This window comes from Malus sylvestris, chromosome 13 (assembly GCF_916048215.2).
Source record: "Malus sylvestris chromosome 13, drMalSylv7.2, whole genome shotgun sequence".
NCBI lineage: Eukaryota > Viridiplantae > Streptophyta > Magnoliopsida > Rosales > Rosaceae > Malus > Malus sylvestris.
Genome location: NC_062272.1, coordinates 37,850,896 through 37,867,280, shown reverse-complemented (window position 1 = coordinate 37,867,280; position 16,385 = coordinate 37,850,896). Strand labels below are relative to the sequence as shown.

Here is a 16,385-nt window from a genome sequence, read left to right as displayed (position 1 = left end):
ATTATGCCCTCACTTGTTTCTGATTATCCCAACATTGCCCTTCATTTGACACTTAACCAGCATTGCTCATTCTCCATCTCTATTTACACCACACCCTCCGCCGTGAAGGGCCGCATCACATACCTAGCCTAATCTCTATTCATTTCACCGAATTGCTGGGCTCTTACCTAAATTCGATCGTTGCACTCTTAATCGAGGATCAAGATCGAGACGGCAACAAGACTGCTCTGCGCTTGACCATGAATGGCCTAGCTATGGGGCGATGGCTATGCAGGCGAAAAGGGTGGAAGATAGAGACAGGGCAATGAAAGGTAGGAGTGGGTGGAAGGCAATGCAACTGGACATTTAGGATGAAAAGGAGGCGTGGGAAAGATGGAGATGTGAGAGATGGATGGAAATTATCATCTTTTAATAAATAAATAAAACCTATTTATATATTTTTATTATATAAATTTAATTAATTAGTATGAAAATAATTTATTTATGTAAGGGCAATTAAGTAATAAACCTAGTTTTAATTATGATTGAAGTGAATTAGTAAACAACTTATATGGACTCAACATCATCCCTACTTCGATTCCAAACAATTTTAGTAAACAACTTTAACATGAATCTGATTCTGATTTCACCTCATTTCAATCCCTCCTCAATCCAATTCATCCTCAATTTAATTCTTCTCAATCTGATTACGGATTAGTAAACATGCCCTCGAAAGGGTGGGTATTGGGGTTTAAGGGTAATTTGGTAACAAAATTTCACGTTTAGTGTTTTTCAAAAAGGTTCAAATTTAAAATGTTTTTGTTGGGTACAAATAAAAATTAGTGTGAACTTATTAGATGAATGGTTATGTGTAAATATAAAGGGCAATACTATCCATACTCTCTTTTACTTTCCACATATACTTCTTAATTTTTCGGCCATTAAATTGAATAAATTAAAAGTGATTGTTGGAACCAAATTCGCGCACTGCTGTAGGAGTTGGAGGTGAAGATGCACAAATCCATGTAACTTGTAAAGAGTACACAACCATGCCAAAGACTAGAGAAAAGGGGGGTGTGTGCTGGTCAAAAGCTCTCCACGATCAAGTTAGTAAGCAATATAAGACTCAAGCAATGAGCAAGAGAATAAATATGCATTAATTGTGTTACCCGATGATATCTAGGAAGATGATATTGCATCCTCTTACAAATGTAATTACTTGCGGCGCATGTCAATCCTTAGATTGTAAGGACTCCAAGATTATAGGAAACCTGCTGATTCCGTGTTGATTAGGTTTCCGTATCTTGTGGACCAAGCATGGTCAATCTCAACGAAGCCTTCCATTGATTCTGGAACAGGATGGTGACCCATTTATTCAGCTTTGTTGCGTAGGATGTTGAGTCATTGACCAGACTTCTGAAATATGTGTAATTCGATCCACCTTACTCCGTTCATAGAAAATCATGGGCCCATAAGGATCAAATGACATAAATTAATAGAAGTGCGTGAGAAGTAAAAAAAAAGTGTGTAGATAGCACCACCCAATATAAAAACTTCTATAGAATTATTTTGGTTGACTTTTCAATTGGTGCATAGATTAAAAGGCCAAATTTTTTGGTGATTCCTGTGGTGGTACTATACGTTTAATCTAACCCTTGTGGTATAAAAGTTATTAAATAAACTTTTGTGTTGAACTCCATTAGCAATTACGGTCCAGATATATATTTCAGTTAGTCTTATGTTAAAAAGAGGTTAATTTTGTTGTGGCCTAGCTGTCGCAAAGAGAGAAAGTGGAGATGGTAGAATGCTTAGGGAGTCTTGTGTGTATTTCTCCTTATGCAGTGCTTTTATGTATAACAAAACGTCATTGCATACCAATTCCTTGAACAAGCTTCTAGAAAATAGTCTTCGACAGTGATTTGGTGATTTGGTGAAGAGGTCAGCCAGGTTGTCCTGGGAACGGATTTGCTTGACTTCAATCTTCTGATGTTGTTGTTGCTGATGAGAGAAGCAGAACTTCGGCGCAACATGCTTGGTGTTGTCTCCTTTGATGTATCCCTTCTTAAGATGTTTGATACATGTTGTGTTACCTTTATAGGTCGTTGTAGGAACACCAACAACGAAAGAAAGTTCACAGGTGCTTTGAAGATGTTCCATTACCACTCTCAACCAAAAGCATTCATGCACAGCTTTATGTAGGACTAGAATTTCAGTATGGTTCGAAGAAGTTGCAACTGAAGGAAGATTTGTGAAAAACTAAGTTCATTAAGCAACATAATACATGCATTTAACAATTAAATGGTGGAAGCATGTTTCTATGCACTTTAAAACAAAACTTAAACCATGAAATTAAAAGCCTAGTAGTTGGGGTGAACCAGTTCTCAACTCAAATCTTAAAGAAATGTGTTGAGAAACTTTTATACCTTCGAAGCACCTCTTTGCTTAGCAAAGTATATTCACCCATGTGAGTGCCTTCTTTCCTTTGTCTCCTTGCTATGTGGATGGTGGAACTTTGTTTCTTGGCTCCATGACTTCTTTGATATGGATGGAGGAATGGGTTCTCCAAAAGTCCCCAAGTTGGAGACCTCTAAGTTTCAACACCAAGGATGGTTGAAGAAGAAGATGAGTAACCATGGAAGAACAAAATGCTAGCAATGTTCTCCCATGGTGGCTGGCCTCTCTGTTGGAAATGTGCCCTAAAACCAATCATATGATGATACTTTACAGACATTTCACATGTTAAACTAATCTAGTTTAATATCAAGGGCAAAGATTATTGTTTGAGCCGTCTCATATAAATGTTATATGCTTAAACGATAAGTACAAGGAATATGTGATTGGGAGAATGCAATCTAAAGAAGTTAGATTCATGAGACCATTCTTTCGTAGACACATCCTAAACGTTCCTGATCATAGGATTGCCAATTGGGCATTGACAGTCTGTTAAGATCAATACGTGCTGTGTCTTCTCTCAGGGAGAGTGACTAGTCTCGAGTCATTGGTGTGTGTGACATCAAGACAAGTACGTAGGTGCTCAATAGAGAATGAGTTCACTGAACACGATCAACGAAGAGTTCTCATATTCATGTCACATGAGAACTCATGGTTGGGATAATGCAAAGTAGTCCTTTGACCTGAGGCATCATAGTTGTCTTATGGTTAAGTCCTTGATCTTTGATTATGTCAAAGTCACTCCATCAGGAGGGTGTCCACGGCATAGTTGGGGTTAAGCCACTTAGCTATGGAGGCAAGTGAATGCGCAACAAGGGATCTCTAACCTTCAAACCGTTTGAGGGAGAATACTCTATGATATGATTAAGAATCTCTGGCCAGAGTATTAATGAGATTTAGGAAAGTCGTTCCAAATCACATTCAAGGTAATCATATAAGCACACGAATTACATTGGATAGTAGACATGAATAAACTATCAAACCAAACAATGTGGTCAAGAGTATTGTATTAGAGAAAGATCGTATTGCATTTGTAATCCTAAACTGAATAGGTTCTCTACCTCTTCTGATTAGCTTGGGTAACCATGATATGCTGCTAGGTATGATTCTTGGTTTGTGGAAGCCCTAAATGTGTATAAACACTAAAGGGAGAATTGAAAGTAAGTTTCAATTCACAATCGATTTGAAAGAGTTTTAATCGCCCACTGCCTCGCTAAAAGGAAACTAATGGATCGTACACCGTGTAAGGTAGAGATTGAAGAAACAACGGAGATGAGTAAGAATAATTAAATGGTTTAATTATTTATGGCAAGGATTAATTAATATGTTAATTAATCAAACGAATAAGTTCGTTAAAGACCTCGGGATAGTTTTGGACCTTAAGGCCCAATGGGCTTCGAACGTCAAAGCCCATGGACTTAAGTTGTATGACAACTTAATGAATAAAGATTCACAAGGGCCCAAAAGCCCAAATCCCTTAAAGTGGCCGGCCATGTTAGAAGAATGGCTTTTTGGTTCTTTAGGTCACTTATTTGAAGGGACTATATAAAGGACTTTATAGCCTAAATTCATTAAGTGTTTGTTTTAGGAAATTGGAGAGAACACAAAGCTCTCTTTTCTCTCTAGGAGGCCGGCCCCCTTGGAGGGTGTATCTAGCAATCCTACCACTCCAAAGTCACTCATTTCTTCTCCAATCTAACCTTGGTGAAGATACTTAGAGGTTCTCAATTTTGGGAACTTGGAGAAACCTATTCTTCCATCCAAATCCATAGATTTTAGATGCAAGGAATGAAGGCCCTCTCTTTGGGTGATTAGCCTTTGCTTATGCAAAGAGGAATCTACAAAGGTATATATTTCTCAACTCACTTTGATTTGAGTTGAGTCTTGGTTCACCAATCTACTAGGCTTTGAATTTCATGGGTAATGTTTTGTTTTTGAATGCATGCAAGCATGATTCCGCCTTTTAATTGTTAAATGCATGCTATAGATGTTATTCAAATGAACATGTTTTCACAAAATCATCCTTCACTCTCTAGAGAGAAAGAGAGAGCTTGTGTTCTCTAATCTTTCCTCAAAGAAAAATCCTGATGAAGAAAAGGCTATAAAGTTACTTTTACACCTACCTTCATTGGAGTGGAAAACTTGTAGTAAGTCCAAAACCACGCATTCTTTAAGCATGGCCGGCCTCCCTATTGTTAGTGGGTTAATTGCCCATTTTATTTTAGTTATCACATAACTTAACCTTATGTGCCTTGTGGACCAAAACCCTTTTGAGTCTCGAAACCCGAAGCTAACTTAAGGCATAAAACGAACCTTTCGTTCTTGATTAATTAACTTTTAATTAATCTTTGCCATATACAATTAAACTATTTAATTGTCCTTACTTATCTTCATTATTTTCTTCAATCATTACCTTATACGGTGTGCGATCCATTAGGTTCCTTTTAGCGAGACAGTGGGCGATTAGAACTCTTACCAATCGATTATGAATTGAAACTTACTTTCAATTCTCCTTTTAGTGATTATACACTGTTAAGGGCTTCCACAAGCCATGAGTGACACCTAGCACTGTGTCATGGCTACTTAAGCTAATCAGAAGTGTTGGAAGTATGCCCACAAAGCCACTCATTTGATGTAATAGCTTTTTGGAATACTTATTATATTAAACTTTTATATGTTTAATGGAGGGCAAATCTTATTGTTAATCACTGTTTATTGTATCATGTGTTTAAGCAATAAGTGAATCCAAGGAATGTATTTGTTCTAAGAGATAAGTGATCTAAGTGAGTTAGATTATCGAGACCTTTCTCTTATGTTCATTCCTAAAACGTTCCTAGCCATAGGATTGCCAATTGGGCATTGACAATCCGCTAAGGTTAGTATGTGTTATGTTGACTCAAGTGTGAGTATGACTAGTCTCAAGTGATTTGGTGTTGGACACTAAGACAGACACATAGGTGCTCGAAATAGTAATCGAGTACACTGAACTACGATCAAATCAGAGTTTGAACATACATGTCATGTAAGAACTCTAAGGTTGCAATATGCAAAGTAGTCCTTTGACCTGAGGCATCATAGATGTCTAATGGTTAGGTCCTTGATCTTTGATCCTGTCAACGACATTCCCTCGGAGTGTCCACGGCATTGTTGGGGTCAAGCTATCTAGTCATGTAGGCATATGAATGTACAACAAGGGATCTCTAACCTTCCATGGTGGAGGGAGAATACTCTAAGATATGATTCTAAAGTCTTTGGCCAAAGCAAATGAATATGACTAAAGGAAGGTTGTTCCAAATCATATTCAAGGGAATCATATAAGAAAGAATCACATTGGATAGTAGACATGAAACAAACTATCACTTAAACAATGTGATTAAGAGTATTGTATTAGAGAATGACCGTATTGCATTGTAGTTGTAACTGGATAGGTTCTCCAACCAATTCTACTTAGCTTGGGTAACCATGACATGCTGCTAGGCGTCAACCATGGTTTGTGGAAGCCCTAATGGTTAGCAAACACTAATCAATGAAAGGGAGAATTGAAATGTGGTTTCAATTCATAATCGATAGTTAAAAGTAACATCGCCCACTGCCTCGCTAATTAGAACCTAATGGATCGTACACCGAGTAAGGATGTATGTGAAGAAATCAAATGAAATGGATAAGCAATTAAATGGTTTAATTGAAGAATGGTCAAGATTAATTAATTAGTTAATTAATTATACGAAAGGTTCGTATTGGGCTTATATGTTGGTTTTGGGTTTCGGGGCCCAAAAGCGTTTTGGTCCAAAAGGCCCATTATGTTTAAGTTGTATGACAACTAAAACAAAATGGGCAAATAGCCCAATAACACCAAGGAGGCCGGCCATTAGGGTTGGATGGGCAAAGTTTGCTTAATTGCAAGTTTGCCACTCACCAAAGAAATGAAGTATAAATTCAACTTTATAGCTTTAGGGTTTGGTAAGTTGAAATTTGATGAGACATTTTCTCTCTATTTCTTCTAAGAGGCCGGCCATTAAAGGAAGAAATATCTAGCAATCTCTTCTTCTTTTAATCATCCATATCATCTTCACAAGATACAACCTTGGTGAAGAGACTTAGAGACATCAAGCTTTTGGTGTTTTGGAGAACAAATCCTTTTTCCTCAAATCATCAAAGGAGCACTAAAGGGAAGAAAACACAAGAAGGATTCAAGGAGCTTGGAGGTGACTTGAAGGCCCTCCACTTGGGTGAATCCCTTGTGTAAACAAGGATGAGCTTCAAGGGTAAAGAATCACTAAATTCTTCTTTCTCTTTAATGTTGTTAAAGAGTTCATTTTGGTTCACCATATACTAGGCTTTGAAAGTCATGGGTTTTATTGAATTGTTTTTGGATGCATGCCTATATTAATGAGTTAATAGTATGCATATGTATTCAAATGTTCATACTTGTTCTTAGCTAGGACAAAATTTTTCCTTCAAGAAGATGTTGGAGGAACCTATTCAGTTTGAGATTACAATGCAATACGGTCTTTGTCAAATACAATACTTTTGATCACATTGTTTGGTTTGATAGTTTATTCATGTCTACTATCCACTGTGATTCTCTTACTTATATGATTACCATGAATGTGATATGGAACGACTTCCTAAATCTAATTCATACTCTAGTAAGAGATTCTTAATCATATCATAGAGTATTCTCCCTCAACGGTTTGAAGGTTACAGATCCCTTGTTGTGCATTCACCTGCCTTTATAGTTAAGTGAAGGAAATTTTGTGAAAAACATGTTCATTTGAGCAACATCTATGGCATGCAATTAACAATTAAAGGCGGAATCATGCTTGTATGCACTCAAAACAAAACATTACCCATGAAATTCAAAGCCTAGTAGAAAGGTGAACCAAGACTCAACTCAAGAACAAAGTGAGTTGAGAAATCTTATACCTTTGTTGATTCCTCTTTGCATAAGCAAAGGCTAATCACCCAAGGAGAGGGCCTTCAGTTCTTGCTTCTTAGATCCATGGATTTTGATGCGAAAAATTACTTGACACACAAATTAAACCCTCTTTTTGTCAATTGTAGTATAAGTATAAGTAGGGTATCGTTCTAGGCCGGGGATTAGGAGGGCTTGCTAAAACCTCTTAAAAACATAAAAAACAAAGTTAAAAATATTAAACAAGACTCAAGGACACAAAACTAGGCTAAAAACTCTAATAATTCGAAACACACTTAAAATGACTCAAAATAATAAAAACAATCAAAATAGACACTAGGAATTGAAATGGACGGAAATTGAATTAAAAGACTAAAAACAATGAAAACTAACTAAATAATATAATTTAATAATGGGAGGGTTTGATTTTGATGAAAAGTAAATTAAACTTAAATAAATTACAGAATTTACAAAAACATGAAATTAAAATGAAAAGATAAATGACGGACTAGCTAGAGGGTTCTTCTCCACACATGACACATATGCAACCTAAATTGATTTTCAGTTGTTCTTTCAATAAATTGTGAATCTCAATACTCCAGATTAACCGTGAACAGCACTTTTTTAATCTTCAAGTTTTCCTTAAGTTATTGAATTGGACGGAAAAACGCATACAACAATTCAAAACATTCTTCAAAAGTCCCCTACGTGAAAAGCACAATAGCGATACAATCAAAGATCATTAAACTTTGTGAAAACTATAAGCATTGACGAGGCATTCGTAACTATGAAAAGCATGATACTCTTGCCAAGAATTTACTTAACGTGATTGTGACTAGCAACCTTTACTACTTGTGAAAATAAGTTCATAACGATTAGGTGAAATTCACTTATATTCTAGCATCAAATTCATGCATGTAAATTAAGCGTGCACTCTCAACCAACATACACAAATCAGTTTTTATACGAACGGATAAGTAAATTGAAATCACAACTTATGAAATCACAACCGAAGGTAATCAATTCATATTACAAATATATTTCATGGCTTTGAATTAACCTCTAGCCAAAATAAAATTAATTACACATTATTAAAACAAAAATAAAATAGAGATTTAGAAAGATTTAACCGAGAGAGAGGAGAGTGAAGCCTCTAATTTTCTTCTCACTGTGCCCGTCAGTCTCCCTTCTCCCCGTGTCTATCTCCTCTCCTGCCTCTGCGAGCTTCACGCTTCCCTTCTCTCCGTAGCTTCACGCTGCCCTTCTCTCCGTAGCTTCACGCTGCCCAAAGGGCAGCCCTCTGCCTTCCACCAATTCCCCCCCAAGACCGCCCTTTCTGTCCTCCCCTCAGCTTCACTTTCACGCTGCCCAAAAGGGCAGCTCCCTCTTTTCCTTCACGCCCCCATCTGACCTCACATTTCCTTGCAGTCCCGTACTCACCATCCCTCACGCTGTCTCTCCTCTCTCTTCTATTTTTTTATTTCCTTTTTTTTTTTTTCTTTCTGGCAGCAAGGCTGCCTTCTCTTTTCACACTCCGCAAGCCCCTGACTTGCTCCCCCCGTTTTCCTGCGACTCATGCGCTCTCTGCGAGCTGCCCAAATGGCAGCACCTCTTCCGTCTCTGTGGACTCTCCTGTCTCTCAAGTTTCTTCTGCTGCCAAAGGGCAGCCTCTGCCTTTCTCGCTCCTGCCGTGTCTGCGAGCTGCCCAAAGGGCAGCCCCTCTGTCCACCCCGCTCCCAGACCCCCCCCTTCTGTCCCGTACCTGCCTTCCTCTCCTTTTTATATTTTTTTCTTTCTTTTTTTCTGGCAGCCTCGCTGCCTTCCCTTGGATCCGTAGCTGTCTCCCACAATTTATTTCTGTTTTCTTTCTTTTTTATATTTTTTTCTTTCTTTTTTTCTGGCAGCCTCGCTGCCTTCCCTTTCTTCTCACGTCCTTCCCCAATTATCCTTTATTCTATTATTCTTTTCGTTTCTGGTCCCTGCCTTTGCGTCTTGGATTCCTTCCTTTCCAGCTGCAAAGCAGCTTCCTGTTGTTTTCAGAAGTGAAGAATATGGGAGTCAACGAGGTAAAAAAAATATAAATCATGATGCTCTCTTGCTCCCTCTTTGACCGACTCTCCCCATTTCTTTTGTTTATGCCGTGACATAATTCTACCAATAATCCATGACAGAATGAGAACGACTAAAGCAATTTTCGACGAATTTATTATTTAAAACTCATTTGTGCTATTTTTATTTTCTTTGCATAACAAATCCTATAAACACAAAAATAACGTAAATAGCTCAAAAATATAAGGAACTAACTAAGAAAAGACGAGTGAATTCGAAGTAAAAATATATATAAATATGATCCGATCAAATACCCCCACACTTAACTTTTGCTAGTCCTCGAGCAAAACAAAGAAAACAAGAACAAGAAGTAACAAGAAAAAAAAACATTAGCTTCCCTCTATGTGACCCTCATAGAATTTCATTTAAGAAAACAAATTATCAAGAACCATAGCTAGCACCAAACAAGTTAATCCAAGTTCAAATTCCTAATTCAAATATTAGCAGTAATCTTTAAATCATCCTTGAAGTGTAGTGTGTGAGATAGTCATGCTAATGCAATTTCAAGTTTTTATTTTTAAAATCATCATATGCAAACTAGCGACATTCTCACGGGATATACACTCAATCACACATGTGTTTAGTTTAAATGTGTTTCGCTCAAAGAATCAAATGTGAAATTTCTACCATAAGCTTGCATAAAGATCACTTCTCCACAGTCATAATTGCAAAACTTAAATCAAGAGGACTTTTATTGGATGTAATGAGGCTTAGGGATAGGGTTATTGAAACGAAAGAATAGGAAAACACAAGTTCCAAGCTACATTGCAAGCAATTCTTTTGTTTAGATTTATAAGAATTCAAGATCTCCAACGATTCTTCTGATACCTCCAATCACACCCTTAAACTGAAACTTTAAAAACTTTTTATTTTCTTTGTATATAATCTTTCTTTTTCTTTTCTTTTCTTCTCTTTTTTTTTTTTTTTTTTTTTTTTTAAATACAAACATGAAATACCCCCACACTTATTCTTTTGCCAAACACCTTCAAAGTACTTCACAAACATTTCTCATAAGACAATCTCACATTGCTCACTAGCTTGCTTGGAAAGGGTAAGGAAAAATGTTTCAGATATAAGGGTAGACATATCTGGTGATAAGAAATAAAAGGCTCAACAAAGACGGCTCAAATTGGCAATCTAATGATATCATTTTTCTTTGGGAAACATAGTTATTTGGGCCATAGTGGTAAACCTAATGCCTCTATCATTTCCAAGTTCATGCAATCAATGACAAACATTTCGAAAGATCGTTACGCAAGTTCTAGAGATGTATCTCACATAAGTTCATCACACATGAAAGAATAGGAGTGTATGAAAAATGCACACACTTTCAATAGGCTCAAAGAACTCACATCGGATGTATATGGTCACTAAATTCACATATGAAGCTTTAAGTCATACTTTAGTTTCACATTAACAAGGCTATGTGCATTTGGTTTTTCAAAGATGATCAAACATGTACAAAACTAACAAGAGAATTAGGAATTTCACAAAACACATGTTAACTAAGTTCTTGATGATCATGGTTCAAATTTGATCCAATTATATCATTGGGTCGGGAAACTAACAAAAATCTAATTCAAAACAATAAGGGAAACAAGACAATTTTTTGGATTTTTAAATTTTCCGAAATTTTTTTAATTAAAATTTTTTTTTTTTTTAAAAGAAAACAAAACTAATTAAGAACACAAAAAAAACAACAACACAGTTTTTTTTTATTATTTTTTTTTTTTAAAAGAAAACAAAACTAATTAAGAACACAAAAAACAACAACACAGAGACAAATGAAATTCTGGAGATTTCTACCCCCACACTTAAACTTGACATTGTCCCCAATGTCAGAAAACACTATAATGCAAATAAAAAAATAAAATAAAATAAAAAAAAATAATAAGAAACAAAATAACGCAATTGGACTGAAAACTTCCCTAATTTGCAGTAAAATCAAGCGATGACCCCCAAGCTAAAATTCTGCAATCAACTTCAAGGGTGGAAATAACCAAAAGTTCCTGCAAAGAAAAGAAATAATTCAGTTAAGTACGCAAGAAAATTAATTAAAAAAAAATTGCAAACGAAAAATTGAAAATTACGATAAAAGATAATGAATAAAACTAATAAGTAATCATTGGTCGTGCTTGTTGACTTTCCACAGCTTTCCTCTTGAACAGGGTGACACTTAGCTTTTTATTTGCAAGTGATGATTTTATGCTATTGTACGGCGAGACTTTGCTCTTTGGGAATGTTGCAGTTCCTTATTTGTTCTCCAAGCAGATGTGGCAGCTTCTCTTGTTCTTCATCTCAGACTCCTTCTGCTGGGATGATTGTGCAAGCTGCATTCTTCTCTGCTTGTTTCCTCTGCATGGCGGGCAGGCACGAGGGAGAGGTGTTGGTCTGTTTCTTTCTTCAATCTTTCCAAGTGCCCACCTCTTGCTCTCTTTCTCCTTGTCCTTAGTTGAGGATGAATCAGCACGTTGTCTCCACATGCTTCGAGGTATCATCTTCACTTCCCTTATACGTAAGAGACGAAGAGGAAACACAAGATGATGAGTACTCGAGAGCAAGTGCTGGCTGGAGAAAGGACAGGGAGAAAGCATGATATGAGATACTCTTGCTTTCAACCTTCATGATATGAAATACTTTTGCTTTGAATGGGTTGTTCGCAGGAGTATCCCAAGGAATGAGGAATACAGAGTGACTCGAGAGGGTTCTTTGGGAATGCATTTTCGGAGATGAAGAAGTGTTGAGAGGGTGTGCCTTTGCTGTGGAAGGCGAAGGTAAATACTTATAGGACTTTTCTTCACAACCGGAACTATTCTCTCACTTAGTGTCGGCAGCCGGTAGATGGATGAATAGTACAAATTACGCGCTTTCTGACAAAGCTGCCCGTAATTTCCGCAAAGCAGATTCCTCATTGATATCTGGAATCGGCGTTTCGAGCTCTGAGCATCGTCGATTGTAGAGGTAGCATGTGACACGTGCGGATAAATCTGGAAAAGAAGATTTGCCCGTGGGTTGAAGCCCAGCTTTTGAGAAAGCTAGCGTGTCTTTGACTGTTGAATTTCCCTCTTCGATTTCTGAATTGGTGCTTCGACAAACTGCCCGAGAATTTCGCAAAGCAATTTGCGTGTGACAAGTGACGACACGTCTGGACAAATTGATCTTTTGAAATCCGGGGTTCGGCTCGTGGTTTCTGAGTAAGCCCAGCCTTTAAGAAATGAAACGCCTCTTTTGAGAAAAGAATCCGGCTTTTGAGAAAGGAGCCCCGACTCTTCGATTTGCGAGAGGACGCTTCTCTGAGGAGCGCCTCTTTGATTTCTTCTTTTTATAGAGGCGTTAATTTTGTTCCACAACACACTTGAGCACCTTCCTGTAAACATTCCCTTCTTGCACTTGTTTAATCTTGATCATTCCGACTCTCTTCTTTCTTCACCACCTCTGAAAAATGTCTGGCCCTTCCGATCGTCGTTTTGACTTGAACATTGGTGAAGAGGCAGCTCCGCCTTCACCAGACAACATATGGCGGCCATCCTTCATATCCCCTACCGGTCCTCTTACCGTGGGGGATTCGATGATGAAAAATGACATGACTGCTGCGGTGGTGGCCCGGAACCTTGTCACCCCTAGAGATAACAGACTGCTCGCTAGGCGGTCTGATGAATTGGCGGTTAAGGAGTCTCTGGCTCTTAGCGTGCAGTGTGCCGGTTCCGTGTCCAACATGGCCCAACGCCTATTTGCCCGAACCCGTCATGTTGAATCGTTGGTGGCTGAAATACAGAGTCTCAAAGAGGAGATTAAAGGACTCAAGCATGAAAATAAACAATTGCACAAGCTTGCACACAACTATGCCACAACCATGAAGAGAAAGATTGACCAGATGCAGGACACCGATGGTCAAATTTTACTTGATCATCGGAGGTTTGTGGGTTTGTTCCAACAACATCTGCCTTCGTCTTCTGGAGCGGCACCGCGTAGTGAAGCTCCAACTGATCAACCTCTGCCGCCTCCTCCTTCTGTGGCCCCGCCGACTGCTGAAGCCCCGCCTACTACTGAAGCACCACCCGACCAATGAATACTATTAGTTTACATTATTGTAAAATATTTGCATTTTTTTTTTTTTTTTTTTTTATGTAAATTTTTTTTTTTTTTTTTTTTTTTTTTTTTTTTTTTATTTTTTATTTTTATTTTTTTTTTTAATTTTAAATTTTATCTTTTTTTTTTTTTTTTTTTTTTTTTTTATATATGTAAATTAATGTAAAGAGACTTTGGTTAACCTTCCCCCACACTTAAACTAAATAACACAAACTCACAGAAATCAACCAAATAACACAACTAACTAAACAAAACAAAATGAAAGCAGTAAAGATAAGGGTGGAAGAATGCAAAGCTGATTGGGTTAGTGATTCCAAAGTCTCCCTTCGTTGAATGCTTGGGTTGCCTCCCAAGAAGCGCTTGTTTTAACGTCTTTAGCCGGACGCATCTTTCCTTTAAATTTCCCTCGGCTCCATTTGAACCTAAAATCAAAGAAAGAAAAAATAAATCAAATATCAAAAGTAAAATACACAAACACCAATATAAACATAAACAAAAACAAAAATAAAAGGATTAGCAAAGTTGCTAATCCCCGGCAACGGCGCCAAAATTTGATGCGAAAAATTACTTGACACACAAATTAAACCCTCTTTTTGTCAATTGTAGTATAAGTATAAGTAGGGTATCGTTCTAGGCCGGGGATTAGGAGGGCTTGCTAAAACCTCTTAAAAACATAAAAAACAAAGTTAAAAATATTAAACAAGACTCAAGGACACAAAACTAGGCTAAAAACTCTAATAATTCGAAACACACTTAAAATGACTCAAAATAATAAAAACAATCAAAATAGACACTAGGAATTGAAATGGACGGAAATTGAATTAAAAGACTAAAAACAATGAAAACTAACTAAATAATATAATTTAATAATGGGAGGGTTTGATTTTGATGAAAAGTAAATTAAACTTAAATAAATTACAGAATTTACAAAAACATGAAATTAAAATGAAAAGATAAATGACGGACTAGCTAGAGGGTTCTTCTCCACACATGACACATATGCAACCTAAATTGATTTTCAGTTGTTCTTTCAATAAATTGTGAATCTCAATACTCCAGATTAACCGTGAACAGCACTTTTTTAATCTTCAAGTTTTCCTTAAGTTATTGAATTGGACGGAAAAACGCATACAACAATTCAAAACATTCTTCAAAAGTCCCCTACGTGAAAAGCACAATAGCGATACAATCAAAGATCATTAAACTTTGTGAAAACTATAAGCATTGACGAGGCATTCGTAACTATGAAAAGCATGATACTCTTGCCAAGAATTTACTTAACGTGATTGTGACTAGCAACCTTTACTACTTGTGAAAATAAGTTCATAACGATTAGGTGAAATTCACTTATATTCTAGCATCAAATTCATGCATGTAAATTAAGCGTGCACTCTCAACCAACATACACAAATCAGTTTTTATACGAACGGATAAGTAAATTGAAATCACAACTTATGAAATCACAACCGAAGGTAATCAATTCATATTACAAATATATTTCATGGCTTTGAATTAACCTCTAGCCAAAATAAAATTAATTACACATTATTAAAACAAAAATAAAATAGAGATTTAGAAAGATTTAACCGAGAGAGAGGAGAGTGAAGCCTCTAATTTTCTTCTCACTGTGCCCGTCAGTCTCCCTTCTCCCCGTGTCTATCTCCTCTCCTGCCTCTGCGAGCTTCACGCTTCCCTTCTCTCCGTAGCTTCACGCTGCCCTTCTCTCCGTAGCTTCACGCTGCCCAAAGGGCAGCCCTCTGCCTTCCACCAATTCCCCCCCAAGACCGCCCTTTCTGTCCTCCCCTCAGCTTCACTTTCACGCTGCCCAAAAGGGCAGCTCCCTCTTTTCCTTCACGCCCCCATCTGACCTCACATTTCCTTGCAGTCCCGTACTCACCATCCCTCACGCTGTCTCTCCTCTCTCTTCTATTTTTTTATTTCCTTTTTTTTTTTTCTTTCTGGCAGCAAGGCTGCCTTCTCTTTTCACACTCCGCAAGCCCCTGACTTGCTCCCCCCGTTTTCCTGCGACTCATGCGCTCTCTGCGAGCTGCCCAAATGGCAGCACCTCTTCCGTCTCTGTGGACTCTCCTGTCTCTCAAGTTTCTTCTGCTGCCAAAGGGCAGCCTCTGCCTTTCTCGCTCCTGCCGTGTCTGCGAGCTGCCCAAAGGGCAGCCCCTCTGTCCACCCCGCTCCCAGACCCCCCCCTTCTGTCCCGTACCTGCCTTCCTCTCCTTTTTATATTTTTTTCTTTCTTTTTTTCTGGCAGCCTCGCTGCCTTCCCTTGGATCCGTAGCTGTCTCCCACAATTTATTTCTGTTTTCTTTCTTTTTTATATTTTTTTCTTTCTTTTTTTCTGGCAGCCTCGCTGCCTTCCCTTTCTTCTCACGTCCTTCCCCAATTATCCTTTATTCTATTATTCTTTTCGTTTCTGGTCCCTGCCTTTGCGTCTTGGATTCCTTCCTTTCCAGCTGCAAAGCAGCTTCCTGTTGTTTTCAGAAGTGAAGAATATGGGAGTCAACGAGGTAAAAAAAATATAAATCATGATGCTCTCTTGCTCCCTCTTTGACCGACTCTCCCCATTTCTTTTGTTTATGCCGTGACATAATTCTACCAATAATCCATGACAGAATGAGAACGACTAAAGCAATTTTCGACGAATTTATTATTTAAAACTCATTTGTGCTATTTTTATTTTCTTTGCATAACAAATCCTATAAACACAAAAATAACGTAAATAGCTCAAAAATATAAGGAACTAACTAAGAAAAGACGAGTGAATTCGAAGTAAAAATATATATAAATATGATCCGATCAGATTTCTTGGATGAGGATGGTTGAAAGG

The 16,385-nt window shown here is 37.6% G+C and overlaps 1 long non-coding RNA gene across 1 annotated transcript in view; it reads right to left on the bottom strand.

The window, feature by feature from the left end:
- Positions 1-11,054, bottom strand: part of LOC126596385 (uncharacterized) — a 98,095-nt gene extending 87,041 nt beyond the window's left edge. Inside the window, exon 1 of the long non-coding RNA XR_007613953.1 lies at positions 10,438-11,054. This is a non-coding gene — a long non-coding RNA (uncharacterized LOC126596385). The remainder of the gene's footprint in view (positions 1-10,437) is intronic.
- Between the last annotated feature and the right edge of the window lie 5,331 nt (positions 11,055-16,385).